We start from the raw sequence: 26675 nt of genomic DNA on the forward strand, positions 1-26675 counted from the left end.
TATAGGCCCTTACCATCACCAACTCGCAATGTATCACCACCAGTGCACTCCTCAGATGTGGACAAAGCAGCAATATCCGTAGTAGCATGATTTGTGGCTCTAGTGTAAGAAATCCATAAATGCGAATCAGATTGAAGATTACGTGTGCCCTCCAGATATGTGAGATTGACTTGAGGACGAGAGACATGAGAGTAACACGAAGGAGTAGTGTGACCAATCACACCACACAACTAGCATCGCGAATGCCACCTGCCATTGCAGCCACCATGATTTCCACGCGAACCACGCTGTCTGCCACCACGCTGAACACCGCCCTCACCGGACCGAGGCTGAGAACTACCATGCTGCTGTCCGCCATGCCAGGGATGACGTTGTTGCTGCGGACTTCCTCGCTGAACCGCGAAAGCTGTCGGCGCTGGTACTGCACTACCATAGCCGGCACCGGCGACCCATTCATTAGACCCCAGCAAATCGAAAAGCTCTTGGAGAAACACAGGCTGCCCACGAATAGCCAAAGACGCGGTCAAAGGAACAAATTATGACCAAAGACCCTTGAAGACGTAAAGATTTGTTCGTCCAAGGAAACCAGCCGGCTGACGAGTGCGAGGTCTTTGTTAATGACCTGGGCTTGGGTGATATAATCAGCGACGGAGGATGAGGCTAGAACGCGTTCAACCGAGAGCCATATTGTCTGAGATGTAGTCCGGCCGAGAGCGTGATGTATGACTTCATGCGAGAAGGAAGAAATCAACATGATAAGGACAGCTTGGTCCTGTCGCACCCACGCAGCATGAAGTGGGTTGGGCTGAGGCGAAACACTATTGTCGCCGGGGGGAGAAGAGACGACGAGCAGGGATTGGTTCCATCAACGAATCCCATGAGATCATGCCCTCGAAGAAACGGTATCACTTGAGCTCGCTAATACAAAAAATTTGTATTCGTTAATTTAATACTTATAAAGTGATGCGCAGTTGAAAATGAAGAAACGGCCGAGGAGATCGAAGAAGAAATCACCGCATTTGAGACGGTCTGTTCAAACGAATTAACAGATCTGTCAGCCATTAGGAAGGAAACCTAGGGTAGCTGATACAAGATGAGAACGTAATTCTTGTATTTAATAGAGTTTCATGATTACATGGGAAATACAATAACAAAGACAAGAGAGTATTTTGCAACTAGAAGTAGTTGCAAGTGAGCATAGTAACAATTGAAAATGCATAAAAAGAAGAAGGAAAGTAAACAAAGAGATTATAAAAAAGACAAATCAATTTAACAAAAAGGTTAGACTCTCTAACTTAGATGGTGGTTCATGTTAACCGAAATGGACATGCTACTCAAAACCGATGCCATTCCCCGGCAACGGCGCCATATGAAAGTTGTAATTTTAGTGGTTTGATTTGTGAGTGTTGTCCTCTAGGAATGGCTAGGAGGGATTCGAGTAGCAAGGGGTTAAAAATGAGTTCATTAAGTGTTTGAAAACTAACCAAAATGATGTATTTGATTGCATTAGATAATGATAAAAACAAGTAATTGAATTGAGAAATAAACAATGATAAAGAGGAGGATTTAAATCAAATAGCAATGCACAAATGCTTCTATAATGTTCTATGGTTCTAGGCTTAACAATGCAAAACAATGAAGTGAGGGAATTAAGTCAATGCCAATGCCACTCTCGTGGACATTGGCTATCACCAAAGTTCTAATCCCATTCTCATAGCAATTAGACTAGGTGAGACATTTAATCAAAAACATTGTGTGCATAATCCCTTCCAACTTCTCTTCCTCAAGGGCAAGTTAGAATTGTGAAAGGGTTGGCTATGGTGGATCCCTATTCTCATAGGTGAAACACCAATTCCATAGATTTCTTGCATAATTTGGCCATAATCAAACAAGAATCAAATAATTATCTAATATCAAAATCATATTCATTCTAAAGGCAATGCAAACCTAGAGTTAAGAATTCAATTCATATAAGCATTCATGCATAACAATTCAATCTAAATCCCTAAAGGATTTAACTATCCATAATGGAATTGAAAACTAAAACAATTGGAATAATCAACAATGAATTTAAATACAAAAGATATTGGAGAATTAAAAGGAGAAGAAATTAGAATTCTTACTTGAATGAATTTGTAAAAAGCAAATATGAAATTGAAGTTTAATGTGTGGTTACAATGGAGAATTCTTCTCTAAATCTTCTTCAAAACTAATGGAATTGCAGTGGATTTATGTTCTAAAGTGTTTATAGAGAGAAAACCTAAAAGAAGACTTAGAAAAATTGAAAGATGAATTTAAAATAAAACCTAATCCTATTTATACTATGACATTTGCGGCAAAAAAACTACCTTCAGGATGCCTGGTCACGATGGAGGTTACGGTGTGACCTTCATCGTGACCAGACTTAAGCTTTGCGGGTTCCAGGCCGTCACGCTGCATGTCACGGCGTGACCTGTAGCGTGACGCCTTGAATTCGCAAAGTGGCCTGCAGGACACGGCGTGACCTTCATCGTGACCACACAGGCCACTTTCAGATGGTGCTGGTCACGCTGCAGGTCACGGCGTGACCTGCAGCGTGACACACACCATCTGAAAGATAACTATGGTGTCACGCTGTAGGTCACACCGTGACCTTTAGCGTGACACCCTCCCGGTGGTGTTATCTGGCTTTTCCTTTGCTCCAATTCTCTGTTGAACTTGCTATGGTTTTAACCCTTCATTCTTGACCAATTTTTGCCTTGAATTCATCCAGAATTGTCTTCATTTTACGCTTCATCATGCGTAGGTCCCGCTTTTCAATCATTGTGCCATAAACAACTGAAATATACTTCGTTCTTGCACAAACACATAAAATTCACTTAAAAGTTAGTACAATTAAAGCATATTTATAGGTTAATTCATGGCTTATCAGCTAGCTGATACAAGATGAGAACGTAATTCTTGTATTTAATAGAGTTTCATGATTACAATAATAGAGGATAGAGATATATATACAAGATAAGTCTCAGGTAGACTAGAATTGATAGTCCTAGTGTGACTCAGATACATAGAGTCCTAATAGAGTAAGCAATTCATGAGCACCCAATAAATATAAACCACATCATGTGGGAAACTTTAGGAGAGTAGAAAACTATTTCCTCTAATTTTTCTTTACTTGAATGTTAAGAATTGTATTAGCTTAAATAGAGGTTGACTGAATATAGGGATGAAGATTGGGAACAGGGCGCAATTTGGTAGATGGGTATAAGGAGTATACTCCCCAACCCTACCCTGTATAATTATCATCACTAACTAGACTTGGCTTTTGATGTCTCGTCCCCACAATATAAAATTAATTATTACTGTAGTTATAAGTTTATTATAAGATATTAATTGGTATTGATGTCTTTTGCATCAAATATTATCATACATCATATACATAGTTGCACCATGTACTATGAGAACAAATGTTTATCATAGTCAATATAACTCAATTGACATAGATTGATGCACATGGTACAAATTACAAAAACAAATTTTCAAAAATGTATATATTCATTATATATGTTAAGTAAAATGCTTAATTAATTTCCATCACATAATTATTCGAGCAAAATTAGATTATAGAATACCATTTGAAAATAGTCCAAATATAATGTTTTAAATTAATGAATAAACCATGCCTTTGATACACCATAAAGAAGATTGTATAGCTGCTCATGCTTGTTTTTTTTGGAGTCCCATAAGAATTGTGGTCTCACTTTATGTAATTTATCTTTCGATGTTTTCTTCCTTCTATATTAAATATAATAAACAAAAAGGTAATGAATTTGATGTTTTGTAATGAAAAGATTCCACGCTTAGCCATGAAGGTTGAAAATTGTACAAGTCAACAATCGCAATGCAAACCACTAAACAAAAATAATTGGGTATGTTACAATTAGTTGCAAGTCAAATATGTGTTGTTTGACATAATGTGGAAATTTTCTTTTTAACATGAGGGAATTATTTGACAATATAATGAATCAGTCTATCTGGATGCCTGTATGTATATTGGATTATTGGGGTGGAGGGTTGGGGTTGGTGTCTTGGTGAGGATCCCAACTCCCAAAATTTTCTAAGGCATTGGCATGCACAAGTTATGATTTATAGATATTTCAAAATAATCTTTACTAGTTACAATAGTCGTTAATAAGCTGCGATCGTACGTACCGGTCACGAACCGTAAAATTTTTAGGAATATGTGTTCTGTCCCGATTGTCCTAGGAAGTGGGTTTTAGGCACCATACCATTAACCTTGAATTTCCTATTTAATTAAATTAGCCCGTAATAGTGAAAATTTATTTCGACCGTAGCATCCCTGTATTTCGCGATGTACCGAACATTGCCCGATTTTAGAAATTAAGGTTAGTATTGAGTTCGGGATAATTTTGGTTTCGAATTTACCCCTACATAAATTATTTGCTACCGTAACTATATATGTTTAACCCTTAACAGTCTAGCTAAAGATATTTTCCTTGAGTTACCATAGGAATTTGACACTTGGCAACTCCCTACACCACATGCTAGTATTAAATTAATTTAGAGTTGCTATAAATAGAGACTTGATCTCCAAGCTTCTCCAAGCTTCTTCATTTTGCCCATTTTGCCCATTCATCTTCAAGACTAGCAACCTCCATAGCTAGAATCCTTCATCAAGACCACCAATATTCGGTAAATTTCTATTTTTGATCGGTTAAAAGCTTTGTTTTCTTCCCTAGAACCTAACTATAGGTTAAAATCTCTTAAAAATTATTGTTATGGTGGTATGTTTTGCTTAGGAATTTTTGGTGAAAGAATTGAGAAAAGATTCAAAGCTATTATTGCAAAAAGTGCTTCACCCAAGAGGTAAGAAATCCCTTAAATTGCAAAAAGTGCTTCACCCAAGAGGTAAGAAATCCCTTAAGTTGCAAAAAGTGCTTCACCCAAGAGGTAAGAAATCCCTTAAGTTGCAAAAAGTGCTTCACCCAAGAGGTAAGAAATCCCTTAAGTTGGAAAAAGTGCTTCACCCAAGAGGTAAGAAATCCCTTAAGTTGGTTTTGTCACTTCACCCAAGAGGTAAGAAATCCCTTAAGTTGGTTTTGTCACTTAAGATTTAATGATTGATAGTTGAAATAGGAATTTATGAGCTTTGTGTTAAAACATATGGATATATGTAATTGTTAGTAGAATATATAGGTATATAACTAGGTGGGTAGTATATGTTATAGATGTATATATATGTATATATTCTCGGTTCAAGTGATTCATATATGTGTGTAAAATATTGTAAATAAAAAGAAAATCTTTATATAAATATACATATACACGTGAGGTATATATATATGTATAAGTACCATAAAGGATGAATATGCATATGAATATACATATATGTGTATGTAGGTATAAGGAAGAGGTTATGTTGTATATACTTGCTACCTATGAGTAATATGTATAGATGATATGTACATGTGCATAAAGTGTGTTTTGTGTTACTAGTATTGTACATGATGAAGTGGTGAGATGTGCAAATGATTTTGGGAACTATGCTTGAAAAGCCTTTGGGCAAATAAAAATGTTTATGAAACTTACGTCGAAGAACGTATGCTATTTTGGTAAATAGGTTGTCAAAACCCTTATTTTCTTTTGAGGAAAATGTCATTATTAGTAAGTGGGTACCTTACATACTTGTTTTGAAAAACCTTTGTTGAATTTTGAGTGACCATGGATTTTCTTACTTAGCCGTCGTGCTAACTACACTTCAATGTGCTTTTATTTAACAGATGTTGTCTAGCGTGGGCTCATATAGCCCGATGAGCTCTGGGAGCTCATCGGAGTTTTTGTTCCCAATAATGGAGTACGATGATTACGAACAGTTCCTGTTGTTCCCAATAATGGAGTACGATGATTACGAACAGTTCCTGTTAGGCCCAATAATGGAGTACGATGATTACGAACAGTTCCTGTTAGGCGATATAATGGAGTACGATGATTACGAACAGTTCCTGTTAGGCGATGACCCCTACGCTCCCGGTTACGCTCCTGCTCCTCCCTCTCCGACGTATACTCCTCTTCCAGCCTATCCTACTGCACCCGCCTACACTCCTGTTCCCAGTAGACCGCCGAGTTTTCTTGATAGAGCCCAAGCTAGGCATGGATTCTACCCCATGGAAGTGTTAGAGGGGAGTAATCCCTTGGAGTTTGTTGTCTTTTATCCCTACCCGTGGGACCCCAGTCCTCCGGAGTTTTGGGACGAGTGGTCCATGGTAGTCGTCCCATGCCACTTCCTAGATCACCTCACTTGGTTCGCAGGTGAGTGGTGCCACTTCCTAGATCACCTCACTTGGTTCGCAGGTGAGTGGCACTACTTCCTAGATCACCTCACTTGGTTCGCAGGTGAGTGGCACTTAGTCCTAGATCACCTCACTTGGTTCGCAGGTGAGTGGCACTTAGTATGGGGGACGTACGCAGGACCGGTGTACCGTCCTCTAGGGTAGATGACGTGTTTTGGGGGAAAGTCTAGAACAACTCTTTTTGTGTGAATATCTTTTGTAGCCACAATAGTGTTAGTTTGGCTAGTAAGGTTGTAACCGACATGAACTTCTATGTTTTTGGACCCCAGAGGTCAATCCCTGTATATATTCGTAGCTAACCTAGCTACCTTTTGTTTCTTTCTGCTGCAATATATATATAATTATGTCGGGTAGAAAATGTGTGAATCAGATTCCTTCTTTAGCCTGTGCATCTAGAGCGGACTCTTTCTTGACCTGACAGGGTTCAATCTAGGTGTGGCAGTAACTACTCCGGATGTACGGTATGGTCGGGTTGGGGTGTTACAAATTCAATCTAAGAACAAGATATATAAAATAGATAAGATTAAAATAGAAATCACCTAGTAAATGAAATGTGTTCTTCAATCCAAGCTTCAAATCTTCATTTACAAGGTGGAAATGTACATCTAAACTACCCTAAAATGGAAACTAAGTAATTGGAAAATGTAGATGGGAATGGGATTGGTCCTCCATCTGAAATTCTATCAAGCCTCCTTAAATAGTCTCTGAAATTTCGCCCTAAAAATGATTTCTCCGCAGTGTCCCGTCGTTGCGCCCTTCACGTGTGAAGGCTGGCGTGGATGCCTCCTGTGGGTCCTCCGGGGCTCCTGTCTTGCTCGGTTTGCTCGTTCCTTCTTCCTAACAACTCTCGGGACCTCTGAAATGTCTCAAATTGTACCAAAGGTAGCTTTGTGTTGGTTAACGAATTTAAAGCACAATATATCATAAGATTATCACATAAGGATGTTAAAATGCTATCAATCACCCTTATTTATACTCAAATATATAGGTGTCTTGGGAGCTTATCAAGTTTCCACACTTTACTTCTTGCTTGCCCACAAGCAAGACAATATACTTCTAAGCACATAAGCTTCCAAGATACCAACTTATTCAATACGGAACTCTTGGTTAATCAAAATATGCGTGTTTAAGACTATCAAAGAGGGGGAAATCTTTTGTGTTATCTACAAAGAATGTTGGTTAGATGCCATACAACTTGAGGAATATTTCCGGGAAGTAAAAACCCTTCGTAGATAAACAATTAAAACAAGGGGAACACACTTCTCACACCACGTGCAAGCATGCAATCCCAAATTTGAATTCACCTCTCATTTAATTAGGGCCTCTAGCCGATCGTACACTAGTTAATCAACCCTTCCGTCCTAACGCCAAAGCCCAACGATAAGATAAGTAAGGGTAGGGACATGGACCACTCACCACCAATGGATTGGGGCGGTCCCTCTTTCTTCTCACTTCCTAGGATAACGCATTCGAGCGACCCGACTTCACATGGAACTCCATGCTTTTTCGAAGACAGTGCAATGGGTGCCCGAATCCTAGTGAAGCGGCTCTCCTACTCTCTATTTTCTGATTTCCTAGGAACATTTTATGTGGACAACTGACTTCAGGTATAGCTTTTTGCTTTCCGAAGACTATGGTTGAACACAACCCAACAAAGTGGCTTTCCTCAATTTTTATCTCTAGGATTGGCCTTTTGCATTTTCTACTGTTTCTCCATGCAACCCCTCATGCCTTTTTCTTTTGGGATTAAGGGATTTTTCACTCTTAAGCTCACCACACTCTTAAAAATTATCTTTCTCAAATTAAGAAATGCATACTCCCATTCGAGAGATCCTTGACTAAGGTCCTACCTAAATAAGAAGTGAACATCATGCAATCAGGCAAGGATATAAACTTATTTGGCTCTAAACACTCTCATAGGTGCAAAAAGTAACTTCCTGAAAGATATTTCAAGAATAAAAATTTTTTGGCATCTAGTCAAAATTCTCCCTAGATAACACAAACAATAACTCACTCTTCAATTTGCAAACACACTCGTTTATCATGCCCAAGAGACCAACTTCCGACTCTAAGCAAACAAACATTAAGCACAAAGTGCGTCATTTCCACAGTTTAAAATGAACATCGTCCTCGATGTTACCTTGGATCACAGGGTAAAGGAAAATGGGTTTAAATAATCATTGCAAATAAGAATCCCTTTCCACACTTTGGAATTTGCTATGGGATATAGGGTATACTATATTGATCCTTAATGAGAAAGTAACATGGTAAACTCATAAAAACATATAGGGTATACTACTTTTTTCCACACTTTAAATTTGAAAACGGGGCATAAAATAGAAAAGGGATAAGAGGTTAAACCAAGTATGCATCCCTCTTTCCACACTTTAGCTTCCAACATTGGATGGTCTCCGTTATCAAAGCTCTATTCTCAAAAGTTAATAACAAGATATAAAATAGCAATTAAGAGAACTATTCAATTATTATAGACTTGATAGCATATCTCAAACTAAATAAGCAAAATAGATATAAGCATAAAATTCATAGAATTAACTACTTAAAGAAAATAAATGCTAAATAGTAAAATTATTCAAATAGTCTACGAATGCATCAAAGTAAAGCGAGTAGAAGCAAAAGCAATAAAATAAGCATAAAAGCAATTAAAAGTAAATGAAAATAAATAAAGGCAGAACCCCACGCATAGGGAACCTAATGTTTTCATGGGACATCATCTCAACTCAGTAACATTGTCTCGGGGGACTCTTTCTTCAATCTCAAGCTGCCGGGGTAATGAATGACGCATCACTGGTCACCAAAGGACGGAGGATGGAATTGTCTCGCAAATTGAGCTTGAAGCTCTTGAATCATTTGCGCATTTTCTTCTACTGCTCTCCTTGTGCAGAGAATCTCTTCATTCTAGTTCGAATAGAGCGACTGAAAATGTTCCTCCTATCTGTCCTGGCGAGAATACAACGATGTGTACTGCTCCTTCTACCGTATGCTATGTGCACGCATGTACGTCATCTGTTCATCATGGAGCTGTCTGTGGAAAGCCTGAGTAAACTCCCCATCCATCATGGTCGGGCCCTCGCGCTGTGCACTGGGCTCACCTTGCTCTTGCGTATGCATCTCATCATCTCCCTCGTCATCATCCTCGTCAGTGCTACCCTCAACTCCCTCATTAGGTGCATTATCTCCTCCCCACTTGATATACATAGCCTTGAACTCTCTAACCGAAAATGCAACCATGGAAGCCTCATTCTTCTCTAGTTCCAAATGATTTCCATGACCCAATCCCTGGCATATTCTGGTCACTAGAGGTCCTACAAAGACAGATTGTACCTTTTGTCTTATCTGGGATTGTAGCCATTTCTTCACTTGGGTTCCCATGTTGACATTTATCCTATTCTTCATACTCCAGATGTAAAATAAATCCTGTCGATAAGCTTTGTTTTGGTTTGTCTTCCTTCCCGAGAGATTCACAGCCAGTGCTAGTCGAATAGCTTTAAGATAGTTGGTGGAGATGTGCTTAGCCTTTAAGTTGCAAGAGTTGTAAGGTTGACCATTCGTGATCTCCCTCCAATAAGTTACAGCGTCCCTATCAGTGTCAAAGTCAGACTCAAAATCTTTGAAATAAGGCATTGATACCTCGATCTGCTCGTGGAAACCCAAAGCTACTGCAAGGTCGTTAACTGATAGATGATATCGATGGCCGAAGAGAGAAAATTTAATCGACTGTCAAGCATCATTGACCTCACGCCTGATATCAAGCATGGCTATGAACTCATAAGTAATTGGGGAATATGTTGGATCCCTCCACTCGAAGGGTCTTCCCAACTGCGGGTGTGACACCCCAACTTTTCACAAGCTAAGATAGGTATAACTTAACATAAAAGCTATAGATCTCAAGAACTAATCATAACCAAAGCGGAAGCATATATAAAACCTAAAGGGTGTCATGCCACACCTAGGTACAATCCATCCTATGTGCACAGGCTCAAAATCCAAAGACAAACATAAATCCTCAAACATCATAGCCACAAACTAGTCAAAGGTACATAATCCAAGGCGTAGGCACACAGGCCCGAAAGGAATCTAAAACATAATCTAGTCTAAGCAAAGCATCATAACCATATAGCTCTAGCGCGCTCACGACTTAGACTACTCCATACCTGGAAAACATTTAGAACAACCATTAGCAAAAGAATGCTAAACTCGTGAGAACATACATATATAATAGGTTGGTAAATAGGTTTACACACACGTATAGAATATATACACCAACGAACTGCTCTTTGTTTAAATCAGAGACTCAACAACAATACGCTGAATAAGCCATAAACCAAGGACTCTCCAAGTAAAACCAACATCCAACACGAATGCATAAACATCAAGTCTATACACAAGATACCAACTGAATCACAATACCAACAGAATGAACATAAGGGAATCAACCAAACCGACATATCAAGGAATAACAAATACCAACTGAGGTACAACCTCTACCAAAAGACCACAAGGAAACCAATCCTACCATCATACTAAAGATAAACACCAATCCACCATCCTCAATAATAACCACAAAACTAACCACCACATCCATATCACAACACGGAGACAATAAGCCCAACAACAGAGGCATACAAACCCATATCACAGAGGCACACAAACCCATATCACAGAGGTACCCAACTCCCAATCACAGAGGCACACGGTCCCAAATAAGGAGGCATACAATACCCTCCCAATTCCAACCTTAAGTAGACCATAATACCACCAACTAAACCCCCAAGGTTACCAAAGATTCAACAAGAGAAGAAATGCTTATAAGGACTCAAGATTCCCACATACTAACTAAGATTCATTCACACAAATCACCCACCAACAGTGTTCATCTCACAACATGGACACAGTGCATACTCAGGATAGAAATCAAAGAATGAACCAAGGATACTAACTCAAGAGATAAAGATAATGTCCAAAGATCATGAATAAATACTCAAGAATCAAGGTAGAATATTCAAAAAGATGCTCAGTACACATTCCAGAATACAAAGGGAAACAACAGAGTTAACAGACCACAAAAGGCTCACTGGAACAGAACCAGGAGTACTTATAGCGGTACGCGCGAACGGAGCAGAGTGCACCGCCACACCTCACTGTTTCCTTCTCACAGAACACCTCGGCGGAGCCCATCATTACGCCACTCCCTTCCACATGAACAAGCGAACCTCTTCAGCGGAGCTCACTCTTCCGCCTCTCCACTCCCCACAGACACGTACGGAACGCTTGGACGGGACACATTATACCGTCCAAGTGCAACCCAACATAGATTACAGACCCGAAATAGAAACACACCATACTCATTCCAGAATACAAATCATTCTCAGAATACTCAGGTTACACATCTCAGAAGCCAATAAATCGTGGAATCCATAACAAGAAATTACTCATTGATAAGCCTCCAAGATACCCATAATTTGAGTACATATTAGGGTGTTCTGTTACGCTTTTAGCATCCTTACATGATAAATTGTGATCAAATATGCTTTAAATTCACTAACCAACACGCAAAGCTACTTTTAGCCTAAATGAGGTGATACAAGAGTCCCGAGAGCCAATAGGAACAAAAACCGAGCTTAAGGAACGAACCAGGCAAGATCGGAGCTCCGAAGAACCCAAGAAGGCCTCCAAACGCGTGTGAGTGCATGTGACCACAATCTAGTAGCCTCCCACGCACGATCACACGCGTGTGGAGCGGCGTGGAGACTGCAATGTGCGAATTTCCCTAGGTTTGCTTTTCGGAGACTATTTAAACCCCCTTGATAGATTTTCAGGGGAGCTTTTTCATTTTTTTAGAACTTCCTTTTCCATTTTCCTTTCCCAATTTTGGGAAAGACTTTAGATAATTTTAGGAGTAGTTTAGACAATTCTCATTGTAGAAGACAACAAGCTTGGATTGAAGGATCACTTCAACTCTAGGTGATTTCTATTACATTTCTATTATATTTTACTATTTTGTTCTTGGATTGAATTAGCTTTTGTCTTGAATTTCATATCATGAGTGGCTAGTTTAATCTAGGGATTTGGATTGTGTGAAGATATGTTGCTAGTGTGATGATCTTATATCTATTTTTAGATCTAAATGCTTAGATTGTTGGGTTATCTATTCTTGTCTATTGATTGTTGTTTTAATGATATCTTGTTTGGATTTGGCCAATCTAGATGAGAGATTGAGCTCTTGACTCTTTCATGTCTTTGATTAGAGTTAGGATTGAAGCTTTGTAACAATCATAGATCCTATGGACTTCTTAAGAATAGTAGGATAGTGTGTAGCTAAAGTGTTTGATAAAATTCCTCTTAGAACTTTGGATGCTTGAAGGCATTCCTAAGTCCAAGAAGCCTTAGTACACAAAGGTGGAAAAGGACTAAGAACACATACTCTTGAATAGCCAACATCTCTGTCTCGTCCGTCCATTACCTTAGACACACCAAGATGTAACATAGATGAGCACTATCCAATCCCTACCTCTTTACATATTTTTCAATCTCTTTTACTTTACACCAATTTCTTTCACAAACACAATCTTATGAACTCCTTTCACTCACAAATCACCATTCACCACACTCGAATCCATTGCATGACTCAATCACGTAAACACCCGAACATTTAACGCACCTCCACGTCCTTCCTTCGAGACCGACACTCGGGGAGTCATTGACTTTCCGTTTTAACACACACATATCTTTTGACATTTCACCTTACGCAAAACTGCATCTGTCACTCATACACATCTAGATACAAAGGATGATGAACACAAGTCCAACAATCCACAAATAAAGGTTCACAGACCATCAAACAAAGCTATAACCCCAAGAAAATTACAGGATTCCAACACCAAATCATATGCATATAGATCAAGAGTGTAAAATAGGTTTTAGTGAGACATGATGGTTACCTCTTGGAGCCTTTCTCAACCAAGCAATCCTCAAAACACCTCACAAAGCACCACCTCCATCTTGATCATCTTTTTCCCAAGAAAGATCCCCAAAAAGAATATGATGAGAACTTATAAAAGACTATGAAAACAAGGTGATAAAAGATGTCTTCCTAAGGAAAAACACTTACCCAAATGCTATAGATCCTAAAAGAGTAATCTTGACTTGAGATCTTGAAGGATGAAGTGTAGGATGTGCTTAGGGTTCTTTAGAGGTGAAAGGAGTAGGATGAAATGTATTTGCAGGGAAAAGGAAAAGAGAGATAGGGTTGTAAGTACAAGACTTTTATATGAGTAGGGAAAACCATCACATATATCATGTATGTATCATATTAGGGTATTAAAACAACACTTGGGCTTATTTATAAGAAATGGGTCATCCTTGTTGCCCAATATTAATTTAATGGATATAAATATTGTCCTTCCAATGATCGGGCCATTACATAAATAACATATTTGTAAGGAATAGAAAGGGTCCAATTAAATAACATCCTTTACAAAATTAATTCAAGGAAATTGGGCCTTGGAATAAATAAATAATTCCGGATGGGAAAATATATATCTATAAGAAGGTAGGGGCCCAATTAAATTAAATAAATTTCACGGTAGAATTAATTACCGGGTTTTAAGGCTTGAATTAAAATACGGGGTGTTACAGCGGGTGCTGTAACAATCGATAAACATCTTCTTAGCATCCAAACTCTTGCAGCATGTTCAGCTTAAAGAATCTTCCCTCATATAGCCTTTTCCCACGATAGACGTCCATCAAAGCACATTAAGTTATTGTCAAATGCCTCAATGGTCTCGTGCCTAATTCTTCTGGAATAGCACGTTGTGGATTGTCGTCTCTCTGTTGATGTCGTGGTGGTTGAATTCTTGTCCTTGGCCGACTAGATCTGACATCACCATGTTTATTCTTTTTAGCCATTTCCTTTCGTCTACCCATCCTACAAAATATTGAGAATTAACAATAATCCATAAAAGAAAATAATTGGTTTGTTGGAAGTATCTTCCAATATTACACCAATGATTTGTGCCCAAATTTCTTGTCAAAAATAGGAGAAATTTGAAAATAGAAAATAGGGAATTTTCAAAAATTTTGCCATAGTTTCCCCTATAAATGGATCAAATCTCATCATAAAAATATTGACAATACAATTCTAATATCACACACATGCTTAATTTCAAGAAAAGATTATTCAATTCAAGAGTCAATAATGTCAACATAGAAGTCAACAATTTCAAAATGTCAACTTCATCTTCTTCCCCAAATTCAAGAATTAGGGTTGAAAGATGAAAATGCAATTTCAACAATGTGGCATGTGTAACATCAAATTGATGGTTATGGGCTGAATTGAATTGTAAAAGTCAATTCATACTAAAATAGTCTCGTAATAAGGGTATAGGTTTTGGCATCGTCAAAATAGGGAAATTTTTAACAAGAAGTGTAAATTAGATTTTGATGTTACCAAAAGACATAGGAGAAGTAGTCCCCAATTTGTTTTACTCTTTTAGACTTATGAATTCTCATTCATTTCGAATAGTTCCGAGGAGTTCGAATTGTAGCTCGAATGGTTACACTTGAAGTTGTCAACCAAACACTTAGACGAGGAGTCAAAGAAGATGAGGAACTACAAAGAGTGGAAGCAGCTAAGAGTTGAAGATGGAGAGTAGAAGATTTAGAAGACCGAAAGGTTGCAATGGCCGAAGAGTGGAAGGGCCAACCTTAGCGAGTAGTGGGAATTCGAATAGTTAATTTAAAGAATAGTTTACTTATTCGAGTAGTAGGAATGACTATTCGATAGTCATCTCCGGAAGGTTACTAAGGTTATGATTCGAAGAGTTAACTAAAAAGGTAAGAGTTGATCTCTCGGCTTTACTGTTCGAAACATTCTCTAAGAGAATAGTTCGAAACCTTAAAATGGAGCAAAAAGTAAAATGGAGCAGGTAAAGGCGTGTTAAATAGCTGGAAAATCTAACATAAAGTAAACTTTTGCATTGTCCACTGGTAAATAAACAAGGGTTACGAGACGTTAGAAATTTATCTCCCTCTCACATATTTTATTTCAAATGGTCCTATATATACCTTCAACCAAAAGTGAAGAAGGTGTTAGTCTTATTATCAAGAAATATCAAGTGATTTAAAGCATTCTAAATGTTAAAGAAATTGACCAGTGAGAAATGATGAGAACTAGCTAAACATTTTCTACATCAAGCTCAGACTTTGGCCTATGAGAGTGAAGATTCAAGTTTCAAGTATATTACAAGTTGGAGGATAAACAATCTTTGTGTTGTTCAATTTGTATCTCTACTTGGTGAAGTAGAAAGAGGCAGAGTAACAAGTTGAGGCTTGTGAAAAACCTAAGAAGCTTGAGATCGGCTTTGTGTTCAAGGCTCAAGTGTTCTTTGTACTAAAGGGTTTTAGTGCATCCTCCTTGGAGTTTAAGGAGAAGAGTGGACATAGGCTGGGTTTTAACCGAAGCACTTCAAAAATCTCTCTCCCTCCTTTTTACTTTACAAGCTTTTACATTCAGTCTATACCACAACCAAACTTAAAATTTATCAAGACTAAATTTGTGTTTAATCTATAAAATGGGTTCACATTTTTCGCTGCCAAAATCATGTACTATTCGTTGTTCTAACCTAAGTACATTTTAAGCTTAGAATTTCAAACTGTAAAGATTTTCAAAATCTACACAAGTCTATTCACCCCCCCCCTATATACTTCTTTGGGGCCAACAATTCTGACAGGGGTGCATGGTTTGAATGATAATGGACAATCTACCACTACTTATACGGTTTATTTTTGTTCGAACGTCATCTAATGTCGTTGCCGAGGTGTTGTGGTTGCAAAATTTGTTGTTAGAGCTTAGAGTGTTCGTTCGAAAATCTCCAGGCACCTCACCCTTGTTTAGTTTTTTTTTTTTTGTTTGGGAATGAATTATGAATGGGTCATTATAAGTTGCACATGTGTCATCATCTACTCAAGTTGTTGACATGCTTATAGAGTTACAAGTTGTTTATGTTTTAGAGACAAGATTGGTGTCTTTCATGGTGCCTCCATCGTTGATACTTCTACAATTGGAACTCCTGAGCATGCAATAACTATAAAAGGCACCTTTAAGTCCATACCATACTCAAACTAATCCATATTCGCACTGGGTCGGTCCAATTAAGAGGCAAAGTGCTGGCTAGATTGATTTTTCATACAAGAAGGGGTTCAAACTCTCGACCTCTCTTAAGGGATGATAGTGCATGGCCACTCACGCCAACCAAGTTAGTTGTTCTTTGTACTTTATTTGTTGTAAGCTTTCCTAGTAATAGAGCATCATTTTTCATTTCTCTTATATACATAACATCTTTTTATTATATTTAGTATCTTAATTTTAAATACTTCATAATTAATATCAATGTAGGTCAAATTGTCAAAAAAATAAAAGTAAAATTAAAATAAAAGAGCTAAAAGATGGCAAGTGCTTAATAACTTTCAGCTATCATGGATATTCTTTTAAAAGAAATGAAAATTACAATTCGCTTCTTCTGTCTAATTAGGATTATCAAAACGTTACAAATTAGAGTAAATGTATTTGTGAAAAAAAAAAAAACAAAAGCACATGATATTATTTTAAAAGAAATGAAAATTACAGTTCGCTTCTTCTGTCTAATTAGGGTTAGCAAACACTTAAAAATTAGAGTAAATGTATATGCGAAAAAAAAAACAAAAATAAGAATTAAAGTAAATATATTATTATTACACGATTTCTTTTTCACCATTTTAATTTTTTTTTAATTAAGAGAGTCACGTGAGTAACACACGTGCAGAGTGCTCTTAACTTTTTAACTGTATTGATCTATTAGCTTTCTTTTTCCCTTCAATGGTGTAGTGTCTTTTAGATCAAGATCAGTGATTCAAATTTTGCCAGAAGCAAATCTTTTCAAACTGTATTTGTCCCTTCTTCTAATTGAGTGAATCTAGCTAATCTTTTAAATTACCACAATGTAATTGTTATGTATTGATACATTAAAAGTTATACTAGTATCAACATATTTATATTTGATTTTATAGATAAATCATTTTATTCTGCTTATTTAACAATCCAATAAAATAAATACAATAATATAAGAGTGGTTTGATAACTAAGAAAGTTCAAATTTTCTTATAAATTTAAAAGGTTAGGAAATTAGTCTTACATTTGGTGCAATCTTTGACTTAGAAAAGTTTGGTAAACTGGGAATCCAATTACATAATATCAAGGAAAGTAAATTCAGCCTAACATATAGGATTCTTTTTCCCTTGGTGATTGAGAATTTACCAAATTCATTCTATTATGTTATTTTATTTTATTTTTTGGCATAGATAAAATGTGTCTTTCCTACCATTACACATTATTTATTTGAGAAATTTCAATATAGGTACGTAGTCATTATTCTTGACTATTTTCTATCTCAAATATAATCCTCAATAATTATGCATGTCTTTTCTTTTCTTTTTTTTATTTATTATATTCTGATAGAGTTTTCATGTCTTATTCATAATCTGATTCGCCCATAGGAAGTGAAATTAAGTAATGCAGATATATAACACAATATGGAGCAATAAAAGAATTGTCAAAATAAGTACACAACTGAATTTAATAACGCAGTTGGAGAACATATCCTAATCTACGGGGCCACGCCCAAAAACTTTTTCACTTAAGATCAACCATCAGTTTGTACAATTACAAGGTTTAACGAATTACAAAACTAGGTCTACCACCTATTTAAACATTAACCTCATAAAACAACTTTATGAAAAAGTTTACAAGTACAGTTTGAAATAATTCTGTCAATTAAACAAACTGTAACAAACCTAGATTTTAACACAGCATGCACTAATATAAAGTGAAGCTGACTTCTCCAAATAGTACACCGGTCTTTCCCTTTTTTGAAGTTTCCTTGCAGCACATTCCAAATAATTCCTTGTAGCACCTTCTAGAATAATATTACTATTTTTCCCCGTTTTGGAAACTTCAATTTCCTTCCTTACATAGTTCCCTATTTATAGTGTCTTGGACACCTAAAAACAGGGAGACTAATCTCATGTAAATAGGGAGTTAATCCCATGTAATCACCACAAATCAAGGACTTCACCACCCATTATTTTCACAATGTCATGCATGATCTTCAAGAAGTTATCTCCACCACTCATTTTTGTTGAGATATTATAGGAACCTTAATCAGCATGTAACGCATGATCTCTAACAATTAAGATGAGAAGATTTTTCCACCACACACTTATTTTCACAAATACAATACTTTGGCTAATAATAATTGAAACAACATATGCCAACAAATGAACCAAATTACTTAATTAAACTAATATAATTATAAGAAATTGATTATAATTATATTACTTTAACTAATTTAAGTACTAACAATCTCCTCCTTCGGTATATGTTGATCAAACAATCTCCCATATTCACAACAAGTTCTCCCCCTCATTTCATCCGATCTCCCCCTTAATTTATACTAGGTCTCCCACGTAAATCATACACAAATGTAGATCAAGTTCTCCCCTTCATTCATACACACTCTCCCCCTCAATTCAAAACATGTATCCCCCTTTTGATAAAAATTACACAAAGGTAACATAACAACAACAACAGCATGTATTGAACAATGCAAGAATATTCAATTAAGAGCATGCAATTGATAAGACATGGATAGATACTGGAATTTGAGAATGTCACAAAGGGCAGATATGAGAGGTATATCAAAATGAGAGCCCCATAAGTAGAATGATCAAGCATGCAAATAAAAACATTGGAAAACTTTCACACTAGACTCTTCTTAGGTCCATTTGGATCCATATTAAGTACGGAGTAGCCCTCTTCCAAGTAACTAGTTTAAGAAACACTTTTCACTAGATAGCTTTCACTCCGGGCTGTTCTAGAGTCTTTTCGAACCATAGCAGACACCGGGTAGCCCTCTTCTAGGTAAGTATGTCAGAAATGTTAATGGAGTGCTTTACACTAGACAGCTTTCACTCCGGGTTGTTCTAGGATTCTTTTGAACCGTAGCAGACACCGGGTACCCCTTTTCTAGGTAATCAAGACAAGTATGTACTGGTAGAAATGTTAATGTGTTTGAAGAAGATGGAGCAATCATATAATTCATACAAATTTCAATTGTAATATGTGTAACAGAAGTAGAGAATCGAAAACATATGGTATTTGAATGAGTAGAGTGCTGAGTGGGAAATGAGCAACAAGCATATGAAGCAGTGCTAGAGTAGTGTCAACAGAATAAACTATCCACAAGCTATCAATAAAATGCTCTAGATGAACTAGTTGCAAAAATCAACACTACTACTGAAAGCTAAATATTACCAGTGAACTGACCCTCAATAGAACATGGAGTGATCTGTAGATCAGAATCAACTGACTGTGAAAAACCTAAGGAAGTGGAAGCTTGATTGTTTGGATTTGGTCCATCGAGAATAACTTTAGCAACTCCTCGCAACTTAAGAGTTTGGACAGTCTATAATCTTCTTTGATTGGCTCAATTTCTTCCTCAAATAAATTCATCATCAGTCTTCTAAGAACCCTGTATCACTAACAAACCATAAATATGAAGAAAAAAAATCTTCTTCTTCCTACCTTCTTTCCCAAACACCTTCAATCTTTTCATTTCTTCTCTTGTCATTGCACTTTTCTTTACTCGGCCTACAAGCGATTCTTTTCTTCTTTTTGTTTTGTTTTTGGTTTTTTAACAAGTGTATAATTGAATCTGCAAACCAAACTAACAGGATGAAATTTAAATAATTTTAAACCAAAAAAAAAAAGGAAACAAAACAAAAATAAATTACGCAAATTTTTTATAAAAATAAAGGAGAAAAAATACTAAATTTATGGGGATGTTTTCCGGTCAATTTTCTCTCGATCAACGGCAAAAAATTTAGTCAAAGGTGTTATTTTACCGGTAACTTGTTGGTTACCGGTAAACTTGACTTATTTAACCAAAAATGACATGTTTAAGAGTTTAATTACACTTTTTAAAAATTTGGGTGCTTAATTGACTTTTGGTGTAAAGTTTACGGGTCTATTTGACCCTTTTCCCATTATTATGATTACGTTCGTTATCATCTTCTTTTACTTATCACTATCTTCTATCTTTTCTACTCGCATTTTTTTATATAAATATAATTTCTTGCGTATGCTTGAAGTTAAAACATTATTCACATTATCAAAATTAAAATGTCAACTCTACAACACGTTTTAGATTTCGATTGAACTCAATAGATTTGGCTCCAATAGTTTTACATATGTTTGATAAGGTTAATGGGTAACCTGCTTTTCCAACGGACTTCATAAATGCATTTTCTGACCACATTTTTTATTTCCCGAGCTCGTTAGTGTATTTCGTAGTCTCCCGGTTTTGTTACTGCATATCCTAGTTTTGTAAGTATACTTTCCGACCTTTAGAGTATATACTTACTTACCGGTCGCATTATCAATAAACCTTCTAGTCTCATTATTGGGAGACCTTTTGGTCACATTATCATTGGACCTCTTGGTATCCAAGCGTCTATTCATGTCATAAAACCTCTAAATACACTTGGCAAGCATAACCTCACCACTGAATATCCCTAGGACGCGTGGAGGACATGTCGAACGACGGGCATTATTCCTTCTCCTCTCTATATAAAGGACATTTAATGCACTTTAGGAGAACTTTTTTCCTCCCTGTCACGCCACTCACGTTCAATTAGCTTCCCAACCATACCATTCAATATTCATTTGACTTCCCAATCACATTCAACCTAACCTAATATAATATACTTTATCAAAGTCGTAATACAAGTTTGATCTAGATATCAGATATTGGAATTTCATATATATTAGACATCAATATTACGACTCTATAAGTTGTGTCTTAGTGTAGTTCTACATTTATACTATCTGTGATATATTTGTAAAGGATTATTGCATTATTTCTATTGATTATTCATTTAATACATACATTTAGTTCAACCATAAACATTCATCTAGTATCAGCTAGCCTGGTTTGTTCTTGGTGATGGCTTCCCATGGTGGCGTTTCTGATGTATCCTCCAAGCGCATTATTACGGCTGGTGATTCTCCTGCTTCTAGGGTTGCTCCGCCTTCCCTATCGTCAGGACATCATTTTGTGTCCATCAAGCTGACGTCTCAGAACTATTTGTTCTGGCGTACCCAGCTTATTCCATTCATCTGTTGGAAAAATCAACTCGGCTTCGTCGATGGTTCGTAAATGTATCCTCTGCTTATTGTTTTCAGTGATGGTTTCTTTGTTGTTGACAATCCGACAACGGCAGCTTGGGTGCAGTAGTTTCAAGCCATCCTGTATATGTTGGTGTCTTCCCTCTCGGAGGATGTTATATACCTCGCGATCGGCCGGACTTCTTCCCGCTTGGTGCGGCAAGCACTAGAAAATGCCTTTAGTTCCACAATGAGGGCTCGAGCTCTTGGTTTGATGCTGTAGTTGTAGGACTGCGCCAAGGAGATAGTACGGCGGTAGATACCTCAGACGCGCCCAAGTTCTGGTAGAGGAGCTCGCCATAGCCGGCCGACCAGTGTCTCTAGATGAGGTGAACCTGTACGTTTTTCGTCATTTTTCGTGGTCTCAGTGCAGGGTTTCGCATTATGGCATCTTCCTTGGTCACCGCCAGTTCACCAGTCACCATCGCCTAACTTTAAGGTGGTCCAGCAGTTTATTTGCTGCGATGATTATTTTCAGGCGACAGAAACACGGACTGCTATTCCAATGGTGATGGCGGCTCTTCATCAGAGTGGTAGTCAATAAGGTGGTGATGCAGCTACCTGGTGTGGACGAGGCAGGTTCTTGCGTGGTTGATGGACAATCTTAATTATCCTCACAAGTGCACGAATTAGTTGTAATGATAGTGTGCAATAGCAAGGGTCGATCCCACAGGAAATTTGATGCAATGCAATTTAATAAAGCCAAAACTAGTAAAATAACTTGGAGAAATGAAATAATTAAAAACCAACCAGAACGAGATAGTAGGTAATAAGTAACTAATAGGAAAAACAATAAATTAACAACGAAGCGAGACAGCAAAAGATTAAAGACTAGGAATATGAATCAATAACCATTACTAATTCTGCATATTAGTTCAACTTGTGAAGCAAATTAAGAGTTCATTCTTTCTTTTCTCTAACTAATCCGTATGGCGTCAAGTTTCAATTACGTATTCTAACGGTTCATATGCTTAAGACATTTATTTAAACCGTTAAAACCCATTAAGTCATGAAGAACTTACATAATACCTGATTTATGAACCAAATAAACAATTTAATAAGACAACCAAACTATTCATTCAATTATCCTATAGAGCATGGAATTAAGAGGCATGGTGTGTATTCAGTTAATTCCCTCGATCAGACTAATTAAAAGTTAAATTGGCCAGATTCAACTTAATTAATCTCAATACAAAACATAGGATCAAACTTAATTTGATTGGCAAATTAAACTTAACTTATTGCAAGATTCTCATGATAATAAATTCTCATGAAAATCGCTACCGAATTGAAATTCGCAACCTGAGTGCTCCCTTCTTTTGCCACTTCCAGAACTTCTCCAGAGTAAAATTGATGATCTATTCTCTATTACTGCCTTCTTTTTATACTGTTTTAGCCCAACGAATCTTCCAATTTTGACAAACAATCTCCTTTCTCGTTCGTTTATTATTGACTCATAGAAGGGAAAAATAATTCAATTAAATGACTCAAGAAATTAAAGGACTGACAAAATTTTATAATAAAACTACTTTAATAATAAAAATAACCCTAATGTTCAACAATATTAACAAAAATAAATGTAACAATAATAAGTAAAATTAGATATAAAATTAATTAACTTTGCAAATTAACTATAAAATGATTATTAAAATAATAGTGGTGGTCGTGGTCCATGGTGCCAAATATGTAGGAGTCATAGCCATTCTGCTACACACTGTTATCGGCAGTACTTAGACTATCCGTTGACTCTGCAAGCTAATTTGACTTCTGCAGCAGTACCTAGTGAGCCTTTTCTTTCTTGGTTTCCAAATACTAAGCTGACCCATCATGCAATTCCCTTGATGGAGTCTGATGTTTATCACTGCAGTGATTCTCTTCGGGTTGGAAATGGTGAAGGTTTGGTTATTTCTCTTGTCATTCATGCAACGATTCCTTCGTCTAAATCTTTTAAATTATTGAATGTTTTAGTTGTTCCCGGTTTGTCTAATTTGTTGCTTTCTGTTCAATAATTTATCCGTGATAATAATGTTTATTTCGAATTATATCCTTCCTTTTTGTTGTGAAGGACATCGTCACCAAAACGGTATTACTTAAGGATCCGAGTTCAGGTCATTTTTACTCGTTGCAACTTCTTTCGCCTGCTCCTGCTACATTTTTGTCTTTCGGTACTACTTCCGGTGTCTAGCACAATCGTTTGGGTCAGCGTCACAATCGCGTGCTGAATAAAGTCTTGTAGTCCTGTCCGGTTAGCAAGCTAGATATTAGTTTGTCATCTTTATGCTTTTCTTATCAGTTAAGGAAATCTTCCCATTTTTCATTACCTCGTGTTGAATCTAGTGGTTCTACTGTATTAGACCTTATATATATTGATATTTGGGGCCCTACGCTGGTTTTGTTTAGTACTGGTTTTCATTATTTTGTTTTATTTGTTGATGATTTCTCGTGTTTCTCTTGGTTTTTTCCATTGCGTTTAAAATCTGATATCTATATGGGGTTTGATCATTTTCGTGTAATAGTTTAGCGTTTTTTTGCGGTAAGTCAATACAGTCTAATTTAGGGGGTGAGTACCGCAAATTTAGTTCTGTTTTCTAGTCTCTTAGCATTGTTCATGCTCTATGTTAGTCTTGTGCTTATACGCATGAGCATAATGGGCGGGTAGAGAGTTGTCACCATCGCATCGTTAACACAGGTTTTGCTCTTCTTGCTCAAGGGTCTATTCCTCTTAAATATTTGAACTATGCCTTTGAGATAGCTGTTTTATTAATTAATCGTTTACCGTCTTCTATGCTTGGGAGGGATAATCAATTCTTTCGTTTGTTTCAGTATCTGCTTTCCTATTCCTATCTTAGAGTGTTTGGTTGTCTTTATTTCCCATATCTTCGGTCGTATAACAAACATAAATTTGCCTATCAGTCGACTCCTTGTGTGTTCTTGGGCTATCCTTCGTCTTTTATCGTTGCATGGGCTTCGAGACGATTAAATTGTATGTGTGCCGCTATGTTCGTTTTAATAAAGGTGTTTATCCTTTTGCTAGGTTATCTTCTGCACAGGTTCGTCCGAGTTGATTCTGGTGAATCTTGTGTTTGAGTGGATTCTGGTGTGCCGCATGTGGTTAATGATCAGCCTACTACTGATGTGTCTTTGCAGGATTCTTTGCCCGGTGAATCTTGTGTTTGAGGCTCCAACGGGTTCTGGTGTGCCACATGTGGTTAATGATCGTCCTACTTTGGATGTGTCTTTGCGGGATTATTTGCCCGGCCCTGTACGTTGTACCAAGTGTTGTGCTAAGACTGGTTCACCTCTGCCCCGTTCTCATCCTATGATTCTTTGGCACATGGCTTATGCTACTGCCTTGTAACCACAAGCTATGGTCATTTCTGTTGGTGATGATCTGACTTGTTACTCTCACCCGACCCTTCATACTGCGTGGCATTCAACTATCGATGAGGAATTCAATTCTTTGCTTCTCAACCAAACATGGTGCATCGTTCATACTAAATCAAACATGAATGTTGTTGTCTATAAATGGGTGTTCCGAACCAAACGCAAGGCGGATGGTTCTATGGAACGGTATTGTAACACCCCGGTTCTCAAGACTTACACTTATCACGAAATCCGTAATAAACGCTGCGGAAGCTTATACATCATATCAACAGAAAACCGGGTGCTACCGCCACACTTAGAGTGAATTCTATCACCTCTTTGATAAAACTTCCACTCTCAGTGCACAGGCTAAAAGAAATTTCACTCAACATCAACACCCCAAACATCAAAATATAATATTTTAGGTATATATATATATATATTAATATCAAAAGATATCTACAAGAGTTTGCCCGACGGGCTGTCATTACAAACTCCGGGTCCTCCACAACCTAACAGACTAGAGTCAACCAAAACTAAGGTTACCAAAAGATATTTACTGGGCTGACTGGGGTTGCTGGAGTATAGTCAGGGGATGCTGGAGTATAGCCTGGAGAGTAGCCTTGAGAATAGGGTGGAGAATACGGGTCTCTGCCCGACGTGTCATGCAGAATCTGACCAACAAAAGTAGGTCCCGGGCAAACATGATCAGGAGTGTTTGCCGGGCTACAGGATCCCTCACTGGATGACATCTGAAATGACGTACACGGTGAAGTGTAGTTAGCACGACGGCTAAGTAAGGTAATCCATTTGTCACTTCCATCAGGTAAAAGTTTTGACAAATATTTCATAAAGGTAAATACACATTACCAAATATGGTGTCTAGGTCTTTCATAACTGAAATCAACAGTTAATGCCATATAATTACAAGAATATAATGAGTATATAAGTCACAACACATTTCCTTACTCAAATTTCCTAGTTCATCAAACTAGGTTGCCTTTGACTTCTTTTTCATTCAGGCTAGGTTTTCAGCACTAGCCATGTCTATTACATATGTCATTGCCGCAATTATGACCTCTAGTTGTCTTTAATTACGAAAACGCTACTTAGTTTCTGACTAGAAGCAAGAGACCTTATTGACGATACAAGTTTCTTTGACTAGACCGAAATCGGATCTGGACATGGGGATTACGGTCCTGCCCCAAGTCTCATTCGTGATCCCTTGGACGAAGGTTCATCATTATATATATACATACGTGTAGGGTGATGATGGAAAATGTTTTGAGAGACAAGACTTGTGAACCAAGGTGAGAATGGTAATTGATTTCAAAATGGGACTTGATTTTGTGGAAAATGTCCAAAAATGATTTTGACTCAAGGAAGATGAGAAAGGAAGGAAAATGTTTTCAAAACCTTAGTTTCAGGAAGTCAAAGAGGACCTTGTCATTTATATTACCTCGGGCTATAGTACCGATGGTTTTCTTCAATATATGTACAGTTGTCTCTACGTCACTTCGTCAGGCGTAGGGAGTCTCTGCGTCACTCAGTCAGGCGCAGGGGAGGTTTTTATAGTCACTCAGTCAGGCGTAGCCGTGGGGGTGTGCACACTTAAGTATAGATACTCATGTCATTTTCGGGTTGGTATCAGCTTTATGGACCTAGGTGGGGCCAAACTAGGGACC

At 37.3% G+C, this 26675-nt stretch overlaps 1 long non-coding RNA gene across 1 annotated transcript in view; it reads right to left on the reverse strand.

Annotated features, from left to right (window-relative positions):
- Nucleotides 1-25396: 25396 nt before the first annotated feature.
- The window catches only part of LOC116018739, a 2072-nt gene continuing 793 nt past the window's right edge, over nt 25397-26675 (reverse strand). The window contains exon 2 of the long non-coding RNA XR_004098590.1: nt 25397-25742. This is a non-coding gene — a long non-coding RNA (uncharacterized LOC116018739). The remainder of the gene's footprint in view (nt 25743-26675) is intronic.

This window comes from Ipomoea triloba, chromosome 5 (assembly GCF_003576645.1).
Source record: "Ipomoea triloba cultivar NCNSP0323 chromosome 5, ASM357664v1".
Taxonomy (NCBI): domain Eukaryota; kingdom Viridiplantae; phylum Streptophyta; class Magnoliopsida; order Solanales; family Convolvulaceae; genus Ipomoea; species Ipomoea triloba.